The following is a 9,512-nucleotide window of genomic DNA, read 5'->3' on the forward strand; positions in this document are numbered from 1 at the left end:
CATTAAGAATAGATCTTTCGATCCATGTGCGACATGTGTGTGAAAGTGACGATTTGTTTCTAAAATATCAGTTTGAAGAGCGACCCTGGCGCGGATCGCTTATTTCCCGCATGTAATAGAGGGCCGGAGTTCTGACGTTAATCGACGCCAGACCGATATTTAAAAAAAGTTGATATTACGTCAGAATAATTCGAACTAATAGACATTGTGCAATAAAATATATGGTTTTATAGTGAAAAAATATGATTTTTGTTAATATTTAAGGATCCCTGTCCCCCTACAGGCAAAAGTCTAAACATACAGTAACCTCCCTATTAAGGATATAACTGTAGGACGACTAGGCCAGGACACTTCTGTTGATCAAATTGCTTAGCTAGTTGGAGCAATAGTATATTGATATGAGAGTTCAAATCTTTGTCTGGTGAGTTAAATTTATATACTCAGAAACTGTTGTGGAATATTTAGTTTATTTCATCTGTAATACTTTTAACCCTTTCACCACTGTAGACCATAATGGACTCATTCATATCAATGTATGGTAGAGTCTACCTAAATTACATAGGGGTGAAAGGGTTAATACAAATCCCTCAATAATTTCAAAAATGATAAATCAAAGCTGAAGTTTCCAATACATAGTCACAGTTTTTGGGAGTGGTACGGGGATCCTTTGAAATTGAAACATATTTTTTGTATAAGTTGATAACCCTGTAAATATGACCCACACACTAAGATTTTGCTCTGCAGTATATCTATTTGGATTTAGTTTCCTTGTTAAATACACATACATGTAATATTCTGATGTCATGTTGATGTAAGTCACAATGACATGTAATATGCCTTTATATAAAAAATAAAACATTTCCCCAAAGCGTTTATGCCTTTTTCTCATCGTAGCCCACCAACATCAGATGGTGTGATGTTATAATCACTCTTGTTAATCACTTTTTAGCTCACCTGTCCGAAGGGCAAGTAACTTATGTCATGGTGCGTCTTTCGTCCGTCAACTTTTCCTGTAAACAACTTCTTCTGAAGAATGAACAGGCCTAGAGTCATGATATTTGGCTGAAAGCTTCATTTGTAAGAGCAAGACAAAGCTTGAGAACGAAAATGACCTTGATCTACTTTCAAGATCATATGAGTCAAATATGTCAAACACATCAAACAACTTTTTCTGAATAATGGACAGACCTAAAGTCACGATGTTTGGCTGAAAGCTTTATTTGTAAGAGGCCGACAAAGTCTGTTACCTAGTGAAAGTTACCTTGACCTTCTATCAAGGTCACAGGGGTCAAATATGTCAAACACTTCAAACGACTTCTGTAGAAATGAAAGGTATAGAATCTTAATATTTGGCTGGTATCTTCTTTGGATTGAGGTCGACGAAATTTGCTAATGAAAATGACCTTTACCTACTTTCAAGGTCACAGGGTCAAATATGTCAAAAACATCAATTTCTTCTGAATAATCAAAAAGCATAGAATCATAATATTTGGCTGGTGACTTCTTGGGATAGAGCTCATATAAGCATATGAATGAAAATGATCTAAACCTACTTTAAAGGTCACAGGGGTCAACAACACTTCAAACACGTTGTTCTGAAGAACTCAAAGGCATGGATTCATAAGATTCGGCTGTTAGCTGCTTGGGATAAAACCAACAAAATTATGTCAATCACTTCAAACAACCTCTTCTGAAGAACCGAAAAAACATAGAATCATATAACAATATTTGGCTGGTAGCTTCAAAGGATTGAGCCGACAAAGTTTGCGATTGAAATATTTGTAGTACAGTATAATATTGAGTTTCAGAGAATAATTTGCTATGACCGCTTAAATATCCAGATGAGAGATACAGGCCCTCTGTGCCCTTTGTTCACAAGACCAACTCAACAGATCCTTATTTGATCTTTTGGGACTGGTTTGAAGAACAAAATGGCTGCCAGATTACCATTATGGATTTTGACAGTTCTAGTTTGCTAACACTATTTTTCAAGAGCATATGGAGGGATCTTTCTCAAATTTGATATAAGGTTCTCCTTGAACATTAGTTGTGCAACTTTCATTGTAATTATTGGAAAGCAAAGATCGCTGACGGAGGCCCCTGTTAACTTGACATTCATGCATTGTTGTCGTAAAATTGTGTTGACTGGAGAATCCCCCTGTTTCAACCCTAAGGGTGACACTAATAGAACCTTTAACCTCTTTGAGTGTAAGAAAAAAAATCTCCATCCAAAGGATAGGATTGTTAAATGTGTAGCTGGAGGCTATGCCAAGTGCCAGATATTGTTAGTGTTTTACCCTGAGGGTAGAGATTTTTACTAAATTTGGGAATGATAAGTCCCCCCCCCCTCCCACTTAAATACAACACACACATTGATTGCATGGATTTCCAGCAAACCCAATGAGTTATCTACCATGATCTGACATAGTTGTAGTGACGTCAATAAATAATTGACCCAATGTGATTTAATTGTTATGACAGGAACACCCCCCCGTCTTTACTCTAGGGTTAGACAGATATCTATTTCTCTGACTTGCAAAGTGTAGATATCACAGCCTAATAGGGATATAAGGATTTCTCATGTCAGGAAAAGTGTTGATATCCCAGTCTAATGGGGAGATAAGAATATCTCACACAAGGAAAAGTGTAGATATCCCAGTCTAATGGGGAGAAAAGGATATATCATAACGGGAAAAGTGTGGATATCCCAGTCTAATGGGGGATAAGGATATCTCATACCAGGAAAAGTGTAGATATCCCAGTCAAATGGGGAGATAAGGATACCTCATACCAGGATAAGTGTTGATATCCCAGTCTAATGGGGAGATAAGGATATCTCGTACCAGGAAAAGTGTGGATATCCCAGTCTAATGGGGAGATAAGGATTTCTCGTACCAGGAAAAGTGTTGATATCCCAGTCTAATGGGGAGATAAGGATACCTCATACAAGAAAAAGTGTAAATATCCCAGTCTAATGGGGAGAAAAGGATATCTCATACTAGGATAATTGTTGATATCCCAGTCTAATGAGGAGATAAGGATACCGCATACCAGGAAAAGTGTAGATATCCCAGTCTAAGGGGGAGAAAAGGATATCTCATACCAGGATAATTGTTGATATCCCAGTCTAATGAGGAGATAAGGATACCGCATACCAGGAAAAGTGTAGATATCCCAGTCAAATTGGGAGATAAGGATACCTCATACCAGGATAAGTGTTGATATCCCAGTCTAATGGGAAGATAAGGATACCTCATACCAGGATAAGTGTTGATATCCCAGTCTAATGGGAAGATAAGGATACCTCATACCAGGATAAGTGTTGATATCCCAGTCTAATGGGAAGATAAGGATACCTCATACCAGGATAAGTGTTGATATCCCAGTCTAATGGGGAGATAAGGATACCTCATACAAGAAAAAGTGTAGATATCCCAGTCTAATGGGGAGAAAAGGATATCTCATACCAGGATAATTGTTGATATCCCAGTCTAATGAGGAGATAAGGATACCTCATACCAGGAAAAGTGTAGATATCCCAGTCTAATGGGGAGATAACGATACCTCATACCAGGAAAAGTGTAGATATCCCAGTCTAATGGGAAGATAAGGATACCTCATACCAGGATAATTGTAGATATTCCAGTCTAATGGGGAGATAAGGATATCTCACACCAGGATAAGTGTAGATATCCCAGTCTAATGGGGAGAAAAGGATATCTCATACCAGGATAATTGCTGATATCCCAGTCTAATGGGGAGATAAGGGTATCTCACACCAGGATAAGATACACTGTCGTCAGTTGTCAGTGCAAAACACCTATTTTTGTTTCTTTTGAATAATCCGTTGCCAAAATTCGATTGGTGTCAGTATGTTAAATGAGATGAAATGCGTTTTAATTGTTTTGAGTTTGAACATATTTATTGTCCAAATGGGTACTGTGTGTTTGGTTCTATAGGGATTCTCGAAGGATGCATACAGTTGAATTGATTGTAGATATCCCAGTCTAATGGGGAGAAAAGGATATCTCATACAAGGAAAAGTGTGGATATCCCAGTCTAATGGGAAGATAAGGATATCTCACACAAGGAAAAGTGTTGATATCCCAGTCTAATGGGGAGATAAGGATACCTCATACAAGAAAAAGTGTAGATATCCCAGTCTAATGGGGAGAAAAGGAGGAGATGAGGATATCTCATACCAGGAAAAGTGTAGATATCACAGTCTAATGGGGACATAAGGATATCTCATACAAGGAAAAGTGTTGATATCCCAGTCTAATGGGGAGAAAAGGATATCTCATAAAAGGAAAAGTGTGGATATCCCAGTCTAATGGGGGATAAGGATATCTCATACTAGGAAAAGTGTAGATATCCCAGTCTAATGGGGAGATAAGGATATATCATACCAGGAAAAGTGTAGATATCCCAGTCTAATGGGGAGATAAGGATATCTCATACCAGGATAAGTGTAGATATCCCAGTCTAATGGGGAGATAAGGATATATCATACCAGGAAAAGTGTAGATATCCCAATCTAATGGGGGATAAGGATATCTCATACTAGGAAAAGTGTAGATATCCCAGTCTAATGGGGAGATGAGGATATCTCATACCAGGAAAAGTGTAGATATCCCAGTCTAATGGGGACATAAGGATATCTCATACAAGGAAAAGTGTTGATATCCCAGTCTAATGGGGAGATAAGGATATCTCACACAAGGAAAAGTGTAGATATCCCAGTCTAATGGGGAGATAAGGATATCTCATACCAGGATAAGTGTAGATATCCCAGTCTAATGGGGACATAAGGATATCTCATACCAGGATAAGTGTAGATATCCCAGTCTAACGGGGAGATAAGGATACCTCATACCAGGAAAAGAGTAGATATCCCAGTCGAATGGGGAGATAAGGCTATCTCGTACCAGGAAAGGAGATAAGGATACCTCATACCAGGAAAAGTGTTGATATCCCTGTCTAATGGGGACATACGGATATCTCATACAAGGAAAAGTGTGGATATCCCAGTCCAATGGGGAGAAAAGGATATCTCATACTAGGAAAAGTGTAGATATCCCAGTCAAATGGGGACATAAGGATATCTCATACGAGGATAAGTGTAGATATCCCAGTCAAATGGGGACATAAGGATATCTCATATCAGGAAAAGTGTAGATTTCCCAGTCTAATGGGGATAAAAGGATATCTCATTCATACAAGAAAAAGTGTAGATATCACAGTCTAATGGGGAGTGTAGATATCCCAGTCAAATGGGGACATAAGGATATCTCACACAAGAAAAGTGTTGATATCCCTGTCTAATGGGGACATAAGGATATCTCACTCAAGGAAAAGTGTTGATATACCGGTCTTATGGGGAGAAAAGGATATCTCGTACCAGGAAAGGAGATAAGGATACCTCAGACAAGAAAAAGTGTAGATATCACAGTCTAATGGGGAGTGTAGATATCCCATTCTAATGGGGAGATAAGGATATATATCATACCAGGAAAAGGGTGGATATCCCAGTCTAGTGGGGACATAAGGATATCTCATAACAGGAAAAGTGTTGATATACCGGTCTTATGGGGAGAAAAGGATATCTCATACTAGGAAAAGTGTAGATATCACAGTCTAATGGGGAGGTAAGGGTATCTCACACAAGGAAAAGGGTTGATATCCCAGTCCAATGGGGAGAAAAGGATATCTCATTCATACAAGAAAAAGTGTAGATATCCCAGTCAAATGGGGACATAAGGATATCTCACACCAGGATAAGTGTAGCTATCCCAGTCTAATGAGGAGATAAGGATACCTCAGACAAGAAAAAGTGTAGATATCACAGTCTAATGGGGAGGTAAGGGTATCTCACACAAGGAAAAGTGTTGATATCCCTGTCTAATGGGGACATAAGGATATCTCATACCAGAACAAGTGTTGATATCCCTGTCTAATGGGGACATACGGATATCTCATACAAGGAAAAGTGTAGATATCACAGTCTAATGGGGAGTGTAGATATCCCATTCTAATGGGGAGATACGGGTATCTCACACCAGGATAAGATACTCTGTCGTCAGTTGTCAGTGCAAAACACCTATTTTTGTTTCTTTTGAAAAGGATATCTCATACCAGGGAAGGTGTAGATATCCCAGTCGAATGGGGAGATAAGGAGATCTCATACCAGGATAATTGATGATATCCCAGTCTAAAGGGGACATAAGGATATCTCACACCAGGATAAGATACACTGTCATCAGTTGTCAGTGCAAAACACCTATTTTTGTTTCTTTTGAAAAGGATATCTCATACGAGGATAAGTGTAGATATCCCATTCTAATGGGGAGATAAGAATATCTCATACCAGGAAAAGAGTAGATATCCCAGTCTAACGGGGAGATAAGGATATATATCATACCAGGAAAAGAGTAGATATCCCAGTCAAATGGGGACATAAGGATATCTCACACCAGGATAAGTGTAGGTATCCCAGTCTAATGGGAAGATAAGGATATCTCACACAAGAAAAGTGTTGATATACCGGTCTTATGGGGAGAAAAGGATATCTCATAACAGGAAAAGTGTTGATATACCGGTCTTATGGGGAGAAAAGGATATCTCATACGAGGATAAGTGTAGATATCCCAGTCAAATGGGGACATAAGGATATCTCACACCAGGATAAGATACACTGTCATCAGTTGTCAGTGCAAAATGTGTTGATATCCCAGTCCAATGGGGAGAAAAGGATATCTCATTCATACAAGAAAAAGTGTAGATATCCCAGTCTAATGGGGAGATAAGGATATCACATATCAGGATAATTGTTGATATCCCAGTCTAATGGGGAGATAAGGGTATCTCACACCAGGATAAGATACACTGTCGTCAGTTGTCAGTGCAAAATACCTATTTTTGTTTCTTTTGAATAATCCGTTGCCAAAATTCGATTGGTGTCAGTATGTTAAATGAGATGAAATGCGTTTTAATTGTTTTGAGTTTGAACATATTTATTGTCCAAATGGGTACTGTGTGTTTGGTTCTATAGGGATTCTCGAAGGATGCATACAGTTGAATTGATCTAAAAAATAGGATTAAAAATGTTCAGCTCTGAGAATGTCTATGATTTATAATTATTCACTGGTCGTTGACTTGATGTTCATTAAGATAGTGTATTGCCTTGTTAAACTCATATAGAAAGTGTAGCCGCCATAACGTTTCCACATTTGTCAGTCTTCTAGCATATGCAGTAGTCCTTAATTGTATGCAAATAGATATGGATCGAGTTTTCAGTTTGATAGACGGTTCCTCTCGATATACATTTATTGCGTTTTCTTATCATCAACCAAGAATTCATTACTTATTATTTGACAGAAACTGGACAATTAATGCATCTGTCGCTTCGATTGGTGTGCTTTGTATATTTTTATGCCGAGCCAGTTTTTATAGAATGATGAAAAATGATTCTGTGATTACACTGTTGCATATATTTATAAGATTATTGTAAAATGATAGAATATTCAAAGCATGATATGATATTTGTTAATTTTTCTTTATTGAAAATATGACAATATTTATAATTTGAATTTGATAAATTCCCTTTCTGTACGAACGCTCAAGACAAGATATAACACTTTCGCCCCTTTCTTGTGCATTTGATAAATTCCCTTCCTGTACGAACGCTCAAAACAAGATACACCCTGTCGCCCTTTTCTTGTGGATAGTTGTTTCCCCTTTTACATTGTGATTGATAAAGAACTGATGTCTCCCCCGTCCACTGGTGATCTCCAGTGAATTTCCTCGAATGTCATAGATAGTTACGGTGGCATTTTTCCAAACATAACCATCTTCCTTGGGCAGGTAGTCGATGGCTTCCTGTAGCAGTCTACGCATGCTCCCCTTCTCGTCAGTGTCCACGGAACCTTCATTTCCGCAATGCTTCAGGATAAGGCGGCCCAGCTGTCTTTTATTGATTTCATCAATCTTCACTCTGTCATCCTGGAACATGTTTAGAGGGGTACTTACATCCAATAAAATACATATAACTGATACAGAGGTAAACCACAGCTTCACAGAGACTTCGTCGGCACGTTACTATATATATCAATGTGATGACGATGTATAAATTACTATGCTATATCATATATAAATGATTTCTTCTTCTTCTTTAGTTATCAAATCCTCCTTCAATCATTTGAAGATAACGGATTGCTTATGATATAAACCCCTCTTTACATAGGCCTGAACAATGACTACCGATTGGACGACCAACATATAGATTAGAACTTCATGCCTGTACTTGCAGTTAACTATTAATGATCAGTTATGTTAAGAGGTCCTTTGAATGAATATCAGAGATCAGAGTACATCTTATTCTTCTGATAGAAAACCCCCAAAGAAATGTGAGAGAAAATGAACCAAAAAATAGTATACAGAACTTGGAAAATGAAGGCATTTTGAATATAGATGAGATAGAAACTAATAAAGGGGAATTAGAACAAATCAGAATACTTAGAAGGAAAGGTAGTATAGTGAGATCGAGAGCACAGTGGTAAGAAGGAGAAAAACCGATAGGTTACTTTTTGGGTTTGGAAAAATCGAAATTTCACTTCCAAAATAATTCCCAAAATTCATACAGATGAAGGATCATTGTAATAAAGCAGGAAGAAATATTGGAAAGGGGTTAAGTCATTTTCTGAAAATCTGTATGAAGAAAATGGCAATATAGCAGATATTAATTTAGAAGATTATCTTAATTTTGACAACATTGCCAAACTTACTGTTGCAGAAGTCCAAAATTAAGAAAGTTTACTTTCACTTGAAGAAGCTAGTAAATTTCTGGAGAATATAAAAACAACAAAAGTCCGGGATTAAATGGTTTTATTGTAGAGTTTCTTAATTTTTTTTCTGGAATAAATTAGGAAATTTTGTTGTAAGGTCTCTAAATTATGGATATTTACATGGGGAGTTTTCAGTTACTTAGCGACAAGCTATAGTCACCTGTCTACCTCATTGGCAATCTATCTACATTCTACATTTTTCGACACAAAAAAGGCTGTAGACAGGACGATCCAATCACTCCCGATATGTTTATCCTTTGTGAGTCTGAGCTGTTATAATACGAAATAATAAAAAAAATGGTATTAAAACTGGTGACCTTCCTGTCCTTCTCTCTCAATACGCTGACGACACTTTTCTCATGTTAGATAGATCTGAACAGTCATTATCTGAATCTTCAAAAGAACTTAATATGTATGCAAGTATCTCTGGGCTTAAAGTTAATATTGATAAGACCCAAATTATATGGATAGGATCTTAGAGGAATAGCCAGAAAGCATTTATGTCAGAGTTGAATTTACAGTGGGGACGGAAAAGATTCAATCTTTCAGGGGTAGAATTTGATGTAAACCTACACGCTATGCCTAAAATTAATTATGACAAGAAGATAGTAAAACTGAAAGCTCTTGTGAATACATGGAAAAGAAGAAATTTTACATAATAGGGAAAAT

Source organism: Mizuhopecten yessoensis, unplaced genomic scaffold (genome assembly GCF_002113885.1).
Source record: "Mizuhopecten yessoensis strain PY_sf001 unplaced genomic scaffold, ASM211388v2 scaffold6361, whole genome shotgun sequence".
NCBI lineage: Eukaryota > Metazoa > Mollusca > Bivalvia > Pectinida > Pectinidae > Mizuhopecten > Mizuhopecten yessoensis.